The 12,868-nt window shown below is 40.3% G+C and overlaps 1 protein-coding gene across 3 annotated transcripts in view; it reads right to left on the reverse strand.

Annotated features, from left to right (window-relative positions):
* The window catches only part of LOC135217107 (uncharacterized), a 172,532-nt gene that overhangs the window by 45,938 nt on the left and 113,726 nt on the right, over positions 1–12,868 (reverse strand). The window lies entirely within an intron of this gene.

Raw genomic sequence — 12,868 nt, forward strand, 5'->3', positions numbered from 1 at the left:
ATTTTGTTCACCAGCGAATGACTTATTCTTTGATAAACACAATGGAATTTATTTTTCTCATTAGAATATCATTGTTCATCACAGTGATAGCACTACCTAACAGTGGCAAGAAAACAACACTATGAAATATTTTGAAAAGTTCAATTTAGCTTGCAAAAGTCATGGAGGTATAAAATAATGTTTTTAAATATTGACTTGAGATTGCTAGGAAGTACAGTTGTGAAGGAAGCAAATATTTGGATTTAAAAGTTAAATTTAATTACTAAAAGCTGTTATCTAATAGTTGTTGGCAAAATTACATGGAGAGAAATTTCTTCTATAATATATGAAGTCTAACATTGATGGGAAAATTAAGGTGACTCGACTAGATAAGATTGGAAACAGGCAAACAAACAGTGTTTTATCTCTAAGATCAAGTCACATAAACTTTATCGCCTAGTTCAATAACTTTTCATCAATAAAACAATCCTCTATAGATGGATACAGCGCCTCAGTGATGTGGTTGGTATGGTGTTGGCATGCCGCGAGTTCGATTCTCAGACATTCCATTGAGGTGTGAGAGATGTGCATTTCTGGTAATAGAAGTTCTCTCGATGTGGTTCAGAAATCACGTAAAGCCGTTGGTCCCATTGCTGAGTAACCACTGGTTCCATGCAATGTAAAAACACCAAACAAAAAACAAATCTATAGATGGATACAACAGATGAGAAATTTTAATATTTTTATGAAGATTAGCCGATTATTTTTACAGCGTGTTCAAATCCCAACAGCTTCCATTGCACTCAAGAGAGAAAATATATGCAAACCCTCAGCAGCACAATACATGAGCTCAAGATATATCATCATGCTCCAGCCTAGAAGCCTTATCTAATGGATAACCACAAGCAAGAAAGGCTTGGTTTTGCTTTACAATATACAGTACAGTCCAGTAACCATTGATTTCTAGAAGAAAGTCATTTTTTGGTGATGAGGTAGTCTCAACAGTCAGCAAGTTGATCTTCACTGTTGGCATTTAGTAAATATAAGGGAACCTTCATGGTGGTAAGTCAGTGTAAGCATCGTGTTCGTTCTATTTCTTTGGATTTACTTGCAATATTTCTCTTAGAATGCTTGGCTGCTATATGTGCAGTACTAAATTATATTTGGTAAACTACTCTATTTCAGTTATTTTTTTTAGAAAAGTGATTAAACTGATAGCCCTAGCAGCAGTAAGAAAGTAGAAAAAAAGGCATGATTGAATCAAGTGTGTTTGTACAGTAGTCTGTCCGGGGTTCCCATTAATAGAGCCAAGTCCCTGCCGGATAATGGAAATTTTTGGATGTAAAAAAAACTATAGCTTTAAAATGGCATCTTCAAACCTTTGCTCTCCTTACCTTATCAATACTGCGTATCCATGATCATGAAATATGCTCATAAACAACAATGTCATTTTTTGACTGGACAGGAGAGTCGTAGAAAAGTTTCATGGTCACCAAAATCGGCAGTGTACATACATATATGCATAATCCCCATAGGGGGTTAGTGCTGTCAGTGCACCTCATGCAGTTGTAGACATTACTTAAGGTTCTTTGCAGTGTGCCTTTGACCCCTAGCTGCAACCCCTTTCGTTCATTTTACTGTATATACTTCCTTTCATTTTTCTTTCTTCCATCTTATTTTCCACCCTCTCCTAACAACTCGTTCATAGTGAACTGCGAGTTTTTCCTCCTGTTACACTTTTTAAACTTTTACTCTCAGTTTCCGTATCAGCACAGAATGATATTATTGGTCCCAGTGCTTGGCCTCTGACCTAAATTGTGGCTTATATGTTTTGGTTTATAAGTTGTTCCTATTAGATGTTGGAATTTTTATGTTATCTTCAATTTACTTTAGTAAAGTGACTTGCCTTGCTTCCTTAGTTTTTCATTTATCTATCTTTTTTTTTCTACATAGTACATATATACCTACTTGGTCTTGTATATACAGTACATATATACCTACTTGGTCCTACATAAATACAAACCCTCGGTCTTTACATATGGGATTAACTTTCAGTGGGCTTGAAATCCAAATGTTAAACTTTTACAAGGTGGTTATGGTACCAGTTACCAAAGGTAGGGGTGGAAGTACCAACCACCTTGCCAGAGTTTGCTGAAGTCTATGCAGCTTAGTTTTGGCTGCAGTCTCAATAAGTCTCCCTCTCCCATATGTAAAGATCAAGGGTTTGTATTCGTGTAGGAACAAATGACAAATTTTTAAGTAATTTGTATTTTTTCCAATAAACAAAACTAGTCTTTACATAAAGGGCTTACCTCTTACCACCCCTCATTCTCTTAACTGGGAAAAAAGGTAAACTGAGTAGACTTGAGCAAACTCCGTTCCGCACCTACTTTCAGGGACTGTTACCAAAACCGCCTTGCAAAAAGTTTAACGGCCACATTTCCAGCTTGCTGAGAGTTAATCCGTATGTAAAGACCTTAGGTTTGTATGTTAGGAAAAATAACAAATTACAGTGGTACCTCGAGATATGAAAGGCTCAACTTACGAAAAACTCAAGGTACGAAAGCAAATACGAAGATTTTTGCTGCTCTACATACGAAAATTGTTCAAGATACGAAAGGTTGTTGCTGTAAAGTCTGAGATTCGCCCGGACCACCGATAACAATTTTAAAACTCGCGCGCTGCCAACTGAGTAGACTCGCCACTATCCTCCCGCTCTCCCATTGGTTCCTGATGCTAGTCACCGCCATGAGATCCTTCTCTCCTATTGGTCAGCATCTCTCCCATGATGCATCTACGTAGCGGCGTGCTTCTTCGGCCACTTCATGGCATCATCGGTATCGTACGCACGCGGTATTCGTTCGTTCAATACGATTTTGTTTATTAATGTAAATTCGTTAGTGATTTCGTTGTAGTATACTTTATCGTGTTTTGTGAGAACTTTACTAGATACGTATAGTACGTACTACTTAACATAGTTACGCACAGTATATACGTAGTCATGGGTCCCAATTAAGTTGAAATTCATAGAAAGAAGAGGATGCTTTCTTTGGAGACAGAGATGGAGATAATTAAAAAGTATGTAGCTGGTATGCGATTGAGTGTGATCGCCAAGGAATACAGCCGAAATCCGTCGACAATAGGCACCAACTTTAAGCAGAAGGCTATCATCAAAGCAGCTACACCTTCCAAGGGCATGACTATTTCGTCCCAGCAAGAGGACCCACGTGCATGATGAAATGGAAAGGCTTCTTGTCTGGATAAAAGACAAAGAAATCGCTGGTGATACGATAACAGAGACGGCAATCTGCTACAAGGCCAGCGCTATTTTTGGCGATTTGATTGCCCAGGCCGAAGACAACGGAGGAGAAGGGACATCAACGCCAACCCCAGAGTTCAAGGCTTCTCATGGGTGGTTCGAAAAATTCTGTTAGCGGACTGGCATCCATTCGGTGGTGCGGCATGGGGAGGCGGCCAGCTCGGACACGAAAGTGGCCGAAGCCTTTATTAAGACGTTCGACGAGATGACTGGCCTTTTTTGGAAAAAAATGCCCCGTAGGACATACATCACGCAGGAAGAGAAGAAGCTACCCGGGCATAAGACTATGAAAGACAGGCTTACGCTTGCACTTTGTTCCAACGCCAGTGGGAATTGCGAGGTGAAGCCCCTACTTGTCTATCATTCGGAGACTCCTCAAGCCTTCAAGGCCCACAAAGTGCTAAAGGAGAAGCTTCCAGTGATGTGGAGGGCTAATGCGAAAGCCTGGGTAACGAGGCTTTTGTTCACCGAGTGGGTAAATCTGTGTTTCGGCCCAACAGTGAAGAAATTCTTGGAAGAGAAGCGCCTCCCTCTGAAATGTCTGCTGGTGTTGGACAATGCCCCTGCTCACCCTCCTGGCCTCGAGGAAGATATCCTAGTGGAGTATTCGTTTATCAAGGTTCTTTATCTTCCGCCTAACACCACCCCTCTCCTCCAGCCCATGGACCAGCAAGTGATATCGAACTTCAAGAAGCTGTATATGAAACATCTTTTCAAGAGATGTTTCGACATCACTGATACCACAAACCTCACCTTGCGTGAATTTTGGAAGTAGCATTTCGATATCGTAATATGCATCCGACTCATCGACCAAGCTTGGCAGGAGGTTTCGAGGCGAACCTTGAATTCCTCGTGGAGGAAACTCTGGCCTGATGCCGTATCTGCCCGAGACTTCGAGGGATTCAACGTGGGCGAAGCTGGTGCTGCAGATTCAGGAACAGTTGACGATCCTGAAACTGTTTCGCAACCAGATCTTGACGAGATCGTTGCACTCGGCAAGTCCATGTGGCTGGTCGTCGACGAGGACGACATCAATGACCTTCTCGAGGAGCACCAAGAGGAGCTTACGACGGACGACCTGAAGGAGTTGGAGGCCATGGAACAACGTCGTTCAAGAGGAGTTCTCTAGCAGCACCGAGGAGGAGGACGACGACTCTATGACAACGGCAGAAATTAAGGATGCTCTAGTTGCTTTTCATAAGGTGCAATCATTCGTAGAAAAGAGACACCCCGAAAAGGCTTACACAGGTTGAATGCTTGCACAGTTCAATGACGTTTGCCTGAGTCGTTTCAGGAACATTGTCAAAAGCAGGCAGAAGCAATCTTCCTTGGATAGTTTTTTTTTTAAAGAGGCCTTTAGTAGAAGTAAGCAAAAAGGAAGAACCAAGTGATACTACTACAAAAAAACAGAAAGTTGAAAGTGGTGAAGAAGTTGAAATTTTGTAGAAAAAAAAAAAAAAAAAATATATAGATATTTATATATATATATATTATATATATCTAATAAAAGGAGCCCATAAAAACACCAAAAATATAGAGAAAAAAAGTACTATATTTCAGAGACTGCTGTCTCCCTCTTCAGGTAGATGAACTGAGAAAAGTTTACAGAAAAGGTGGTATTTATACCAAGAGGTCCATCCACAAACATGCTGTGGATGAGATACGTGGATGATATCCTAACATTTTGGGATAATAGGTGGGGCAATTTTAATGAATTCCTCGCGAAATTAAACACATTAGTGCCCAGCATCAAATTTAAAGTGAATGGGAAACAGACAACAAAATTCCTTTTCTTGATGTTTTAATAATCAGAGATACGACAGAATACAAATTCACCATATACAGAAAACCAACGTTCTCACTTTCATACATTCACTACTTTAGCTATCACGACAGTACTATCAAGATAATGGTGTAGCTAGTAACTTGTTCTTAAGAGCCTTACGAATTTGTTCCCCAGAATTCCTGGAAAAAGAATTTGAACTAATTCGCAAGCAACTTTCGTCTTTAAAATATCCTGACCATATAATTGAGAAAGCAATTCACAAAGCAAACGTAATTTTCTACCGACCCCCTAAAGACAAGACCAGAGATACACCCAACAATAAAATAATAATTCCCCACCTGGACACGATTAAGAGAATAACCAATCCCTTCGGAAAATCGAACCCTTTTGTATTTACTTACCCAAACACCTTAGCCAAATCCCTGATTAACGTCCAACAAAAGGCATCTCCAAAGGACTCTGGGGTATACGAAATCCCATGCCAGGACTGTGACCAATCTTACATCGGATTTTACAGGTAAATCCCTTCCCCAGAGATTAATACAACACAAACGGTCAGTTAGGTATGGACAACAGAACTCTGCTATTTCAACCATATAAATGAACATAACCATAGAATAAACTGGAATTTTGTCACGTGTAATTTATAGCAGCAACTGCCGGTACAAGAGTCAAATGATGGAATCGGCCTTAATAAAAGAGAGGCAGGTAATGAACATCTCAAAGGAGCATGGATTTCGGACACGATCGACAACCTCTTCATTCAACCAACCCTTAAGAAGATTAAAGGAAGATTATCAGCGGGGGTGACTTAAATTGGCTTGTTTGTGGATGGACCTCTTGGTATAAATACCACCTTTTCTGTAAACTTTTCTCATTCATCTACCTGAAGAGGGAGACAGCAGTCTCTGAAATATAGTACTTTTTTCTCTTATATTTTGGTGTTTTTATGGGCTCCTTTTATTAGATGGAATTCTGTTGTTACAGAACATTGTTACCAGTCATATATATATATATATATATATATATATATATATATATATAAATAACTTGATCACGAAGTATATAAAACGTGATGCTATGTATAAATAAAGGTTTTTTTTTGCCACCAAGGAAAAAAATGAAAAAACGAGTTGGCCGAGTACTTTCGGTCCTATTCGGACCCAGTAAAGTGGGTCCGAATAGGACTGAAAGTACTCGGCAACTCGTTTTTTCATTTTTATCCTTCGTGGCAAAAAACCTATATATATATATATATCGAGCTACAATGTCCTTTAATATCTAATTCGCTCTACCTCGGGAATTAAAAATATATTTCAATATATGCTTAACCGAAGGGGAATTTTTTTTTTCTCGATAATAGATTTGCCTGGACCAGGGCGCGAACCTATGGATCCTTTCAAACCCAGGAACGTCAGTGAAGCTTTTCCTACTACACCACCCGCGAGAGGTTGTTAAAAGTTCATGTCGCTCTCACCCTCATATACCTTTCGCGCCGTAGGTAAATTAGTTGGTTTTGGAGACAACATCAACCCACCTCGACTCGGTAGTGTTTAGTGCTTTGACAGCACGTAGCCAATCTATAAGTCATATCACATTCCGTGATTCATATACATATATCGAGCTACAATGTCCTTTAATATCTAATTCGCTCTACCTCGGAATTAATATATTTCCATATATGCTTAAACCGAAGGGGAATTTTCTCGATAATAGATTTTGGCCTGGACCAGGGCGCGAAACCTTATGGATCCTTTCAAACCAGGAAACGTCAGTGAAGCTTTTCCTCCTACTACAACCACCGCGAGAGGTTAAAAGTTCATGTCGCCCTCCTCACCCTCATATACCTTTCGCGCGCAAGTAATTAGTGGTTTGAGACAACATCAACCCACCTCGACTCCGGTAGTGTTTGTAGTGCTTTTGACAGCACGTAGCCATCTATAAGTCATATCACATTTCCGTGATTCATATACATATATCGAGCTACAATGTCCTTTAATATCTAATCGCATCTACTCGGAATAATATATTTCCATATGCTTAACCGAAGGGAATTTTTTCCTCGATAATAGATTTGCCTGGACAGGGGGCGCGAACTATGGATCTTTTCAAACCCAGGAACGTCAGTGAAGCTTTTTCCTACTACACCACCGCGAGAGGTTAAAAGTTCATGTCTCCTCTCACCTCATATACCTTTCGCGCGCAGGTAATTAGTTGGTTGGAGACAACATCAACCCACCCCTCGACTCCGGTAGTGTTTGTAGTGCTTTTGACAGCACGTAGCCAATCTAAAGTCATATCACATTTCGTGATTCATATACATATATCGAGCTACAATGTCCTTTAATATCTAATTCGCTCTTTACCTCGGAATTAATATATCTCCATATATGCTTAACCGAAGGGGAATTTTTTTTCTCGATAATAGATTTGCTGGACCAGGGCGCGAACTATGGATCCTTTGTCAAAACCCAGGGAACGTCAGTGAAGCTTTTCCTACTACACCACCGCGAGAGGTTAAAAGTTCATGTCGCCTCTCACCCTCATATACCTTTCGCGCGCAGGTAAGTAGTTGGTTTGGAGACACTCAACCCACCTCGACTCGGTAGTGTTTGTAGTGCTTTTGACAGCACGTAGCCAATCTATAAGTCATATCACATTTCCGTGATTCATATACATAATCGAGCTACAATGTCCTTTAATATCTAATTCGCTCTACCTCGGAATTAATTATTTCCATATATGCTTAACCGAAGGGGAATTTTTCTCGATAATAGATTTGCCTGGACCAGGCGCGAACCTATGGATCCTTTCAACCCAGGAACGTCAGTGAAGCTTTTTTCCTACTACACCACCGCGAGAGGTTAAAAGTTCATGTCGCCTCTCACCCTTCATATACCTTCGCGCGCAGGTAATTAGTTGGTTTTGGAGACAACATCAACCCACCTCGACTCCGGTAGTGTTTGTAGTGTCTTTGACAGCACGTAGCCAATCTATAAGTCATATCACATTTCCGTGATTCATATACATATATCGAGCTACAATGTCCTTTTAATAATCTAATTCGCTCTACCTCGGAATTAAGTATTCCATATTTGCTTAAACCGAAGGGGAATTTTTTCTCGATAATAAGATTTGCCTGGACCAGGGCGCGAACCTAGGATCCTTTCAAACCCAGGAACGTCAGTGAAGCTTTTCCTACTACACCACCCGCGAGAGGTTTAAAATTAAAAAGGTTCATGTCGCCCTCTCACTCATATACCTTTCGCCAGCGCAAGTAATTAGTTGAAGTTTGGGGGGAGACACATCAAACCCACCTCGACTCCGGTATTGTTTTGTAGTGCTTTTGACAGCACGTAGCCAATCATAAGTCATATCACATTTCCGTGATTCATATAACATATATCGAGCTACAATGTCCTTTAATATCTAATTCGCTCCTACCTCGGAATTAATATATTTCCAATATATGCTTAAACCGAAGGGGGAATTTTTTCTCGATAATAGATTTGCCTGACCAAGGGCGCGAACCTATGGATCCTTTCAAACCCAGGAAAAGTCAGTGAAGCTTTTTCTACTACACCACCGGACGAGGTTAAAAGTTCAGTCGCCTCTCACCCTCATATACCTTTTCGCGCGCAGGTAATTAGTGGTTTGGGTTTGGAGGACAAACATCAACCCACCTCGACTCCGGTAGTGTTTGTAGTGCTTTTGACAGCACGTAGCCAATCTATAAGTCATATCACATTTCCGTGATTCATATACATATATCGAGCTACAATGTCCTTTAATATCTAATTCGCTCTACCTTGGAATTAATATATTTCCATATGTGCTTAACCGAAGGGGAATTTTTTCTCGATAATAGATTTGCCTGGACCAGGGCGCGAACCTATGGATCCTTTCAAACCCAGGAACGTCAGTGAAGCTTTTCCTACTACACCACCGCGAGAGGTTAAAAGTTCATGTCGCCTCTCACCCTCATATACCTTTCGCGCGCAAGTAATTAGTTGGTTTGGAGACAACATCAACCCACCTCGACTCCGGTAGTGTTTGTAGTGCTTTTGACAGCACGTAGCCAATCTATAAGTCATATCACATTTCCGTGATTCATATACATATATCGAGCTACAATGTCCTTTAATATCTAATTCGCTCTACCTCGGAATTAATATATTTCCATATATGCTTAACCGAAGGGGAATTTTTTCTCGATAATAGATTTGCCTGGACCAGGGCGCGAACCTATGGATCCTTTCAAACCCAGGAACGTCAGTGAAGCTTTTCCTACTACACCACGCGAGAGGTTAAAAGTCATGTCGCCTCTCACCCTCATATACCTTTCGCGCGCAGGTAATAGTTGGTTTGGAGACAACATCAACCCACTCGACTCCGGTAGTGTTTGTAGTGCTTTTGACAGCACGTAGCCAATCTATAAGTCATATCACATTTCCGTGATTCATATACAAATATCGAGCTACAATGTCCTTTAATATCTAATTCGCTCTACCTCGGAATTAATATATTTCCATATATGCTTAACCGAAGGGGAATTTTTTCTCGATAATAGATTTGCCTGGACCAGGGCGCGAACCTATGGATCCTTTCAAACCCAGGAACGTCAGTGAAGCTTTTCCTACTACACCACCGCGAGAGGTTAAAAGATTGTTCATGTCGCCTCTTCACCCTCATATACCTTTCGCGCGCAGGTAATTAGTTGGTTTGGAGACAACATCAACCCACCTCGACTCCGGTAGTGTTTGTAGTGCTTTTGACAGCACGTAGCCAATCTATAAGTCATATCACATTTCCGTGATTCATATACATATATCGAGCTACAATGTCCTTTAATATCTAATTCGCTCTACCTCGGAATTAATATATTTCCATATATGCTTAACCGAAGGGGAATTTTTCTCGATAATAGATTTGCCATGGACCAGGGCGGCGAAACCTATGGATGCCTTTCCAAACCCAGGAACGTCAGTTGAAGCTTTTGTTTACCTACTCCCCCACCGCGAGAGGTTAAAAGTTTCATGTCGCCTCTCACCCTCATATACCTTTCGCGCCGCAGGTAATTAGTTGGTTTGGAGACAAACATCAACCCACCTCGACTCCGGTAGTGTTTGTAAGTGCTTTTGGGACAGCACGTAAGCCAATCTAAATAAGTCATATCACATTTCCGTGCTTCAATATACAATATATCGAGCTACAATGTCCTTTGTAATATCTAATTCGCTTACCTACCCGGAAATTAAAGATATTTCCTATATAGCTTAACCGAAGGGGAATTTTTTCTCGATAAATAGATTTGCCTGGACCAGGCGCGAAACCTATGGATCCTTCAAACCCAGGAAACGTCCAGTTGAAGCCTTTTCCTACTACACCACCGCGAGATGGTTAAAAGTTCATGTCGCCTCTCACCCTCAATACCTTTCAGTTTCGGCCGCAGGTAATTAGTTGGTTTGGAGACAACATCAACCCACCTTCGACTCCGGTAGGTTGTTAGTGTTCTTTTCGACAGCACGTAGACCAATCTATAAGTTCATTATTCACATTTCCGTGGATTCAATATACAGTATATGAGCCTACAATGTCCTTTAATAATTCTAATTCGCTCTACCTCGGAATTGTAATATAATTTCCATATATGCTTAACCGAAGGGGAATTTTTTTCTCGATAATAGATTTGCCTGGACCAAGGGCGCGAACCTATGGTATCCTTTCAAACCCCAGGAACGTCCAGTGAAGCTTTTCCTACTACACACCGCGAGAGGTTAAAGTTCATGTCGCCTCTCACCCTCATATAACTTTCGCGCGCAGGTATTAGTTGTTTTGGGAGACAACATCACCCACCTCGACTCCGGTAGTGTTTTGTAGTGCTTTTGATAGCACGTAGCCAATCTAAATAAGTCATATCACATTTCCGTGATTCATATACATATGTATATGAATCACGGAAATGTGATATGACTTATAGATTGGCTACGTGCTGTCAAAAGCACTACAAACACTACCGGAGTCGAGGTGGGTTGATGTTGTCTCCAAACCAACTAATTACCTGCGCGCGAAAGGTATGAGGGTGAGAGGCGACATGAACTTTTAACCTCTCGCGGTGGTAGTAGAAAAAGCTTCACTGACGTTCCTGGGTTTGAAAGGATCCATAGGTTCGCGCCCTGGTCCATGGCAAATCTCTTATCGAGAAAAAATTCCCCTTCGGCTTCGGTTAAGGCATCTATGGAAATATATTAATTCCGAGGTAGAGCGAATTAGATATTAAAGACATTGTTTTTCCTAGCTCGATATATGTATATGAATCACGGAAATGTGATATGACTTATAGATTGGCTACGTGCTGTCAAAAAGCACTACAAACACTACCGGAGTCGAGGTGGGTTGATGTTGTCTCCAAACCAACTAATTACCTGCGCGCGAAAGGTATATGAGGGTGAGAGGCGACATGAACTTTTAACCTCTCGCGGTGGTGTAGTAGGAAAAGCTTCACTGACGTTCCTGGGTTTGAAAGGATCCATAGGTTCGCGCCCTGGTCCAGGCAAATCTATTATCGAGAAAAAATTCCCCTTCGGTTAAGCATATATGGAAATATATTAATTCCGAGGTAGAGCGAATTAGATATTAAAGGACATTGTAGCTCGATATATGTATATGAATCACGGAAATGTGATATGACTTATAGATTGGCTACGTGCTGTCAAAAGCACTACAAACACTACCGGAGTCGAGGTGGGTTGATGTTGTCTCCAACCAACTACCTTTCCTGCGCGCGAAAGGTATAAGAGGGTGAGAGGCGAATGATGACTTTTTAAGCCTCTCGCGGTGGTGTAGTAGGAAAAGCTTCACTGAACGTTCCTGGGTTTGAAAGGATCCATAGGTTCGCGCCCTGGTCCAGGCAAATCTATTATCGAGAAAAAATTCCCCTTCGGTTAAGCATATATGGAAATATATTAATTCCGAGGTAGAGCGAATTAGATATTAAAGGACATTGTAGCTCGATATATGTATATGAATCACGGAAATGTGATATGACTTATATATATATATATATATATATATATATATATATATATATATATATATATATATATGTATATATATATAAATAAAGTATAAGAAAATTTCAAAAAATTTAAAAATCAAAAAAGACAAAAAACAAAAATTTTAATTTTAAGTTTTTTGTAAAGTTAACTGTTACAGTTTTGTTAATGTGTTTCGTAAAGTTTAGTTCATGTTTTCCTGACATTTTTTTATGTTTTTCGTAAAGTTAAGTGTACATATCTGCCGTTTGTCCTCCTCCTTTGTCGCCACTTTCGGAGATAGCCTCACTCGAAAGGTAAGCTTCCACATTTTACCACATACGTACGTATGTACGTACATTATTTCTTGTATACCATGTACACTAATACACTTTATTTACGGGTACTATGTAGTACATATTAGCAGTACGTATTAAGTTAGGTATTGAATGGTCCAAATTGTTGTAGTATTTCATTGTTTATAGGTCAATTTAGCTTTATTATGAAATTTACTGTTGTGTTTTTGGAGGGCTTGGAACGGAGTAGCCATCATACGAAAAACTCATGATACGAAGGCCGCCTCGGAACGGATTAATTTCGTATCTCGAGGTACCACTACTTAAAATTTGTCATTTTGCTTTGTTTGATCTTTTAATTGCCACTGATATATTGCCTCTCAATATTCTACACTACAAAGTGTCTGCCAACAGAAGGACTTTACTACAGCCAGCATTAAAGAACTGCAGGAAT

Source organism: Macrobrachium nipponense, chromosome 7 (genome assembly GCF_015104395.2).
Source record: "Macrobrachium nipponense isolate FS-2020 chromosome 7, ASM1510439v2, whole genome shotgun sequence".
Classification (NCBI taxonomy): domain Eukaryota; kingdom Metazoa; phylum Arthropoda; class Malacostraca; order Decapoda; family Palaemonidae; genus Macrobrachium; species Macrobrachium nipponense.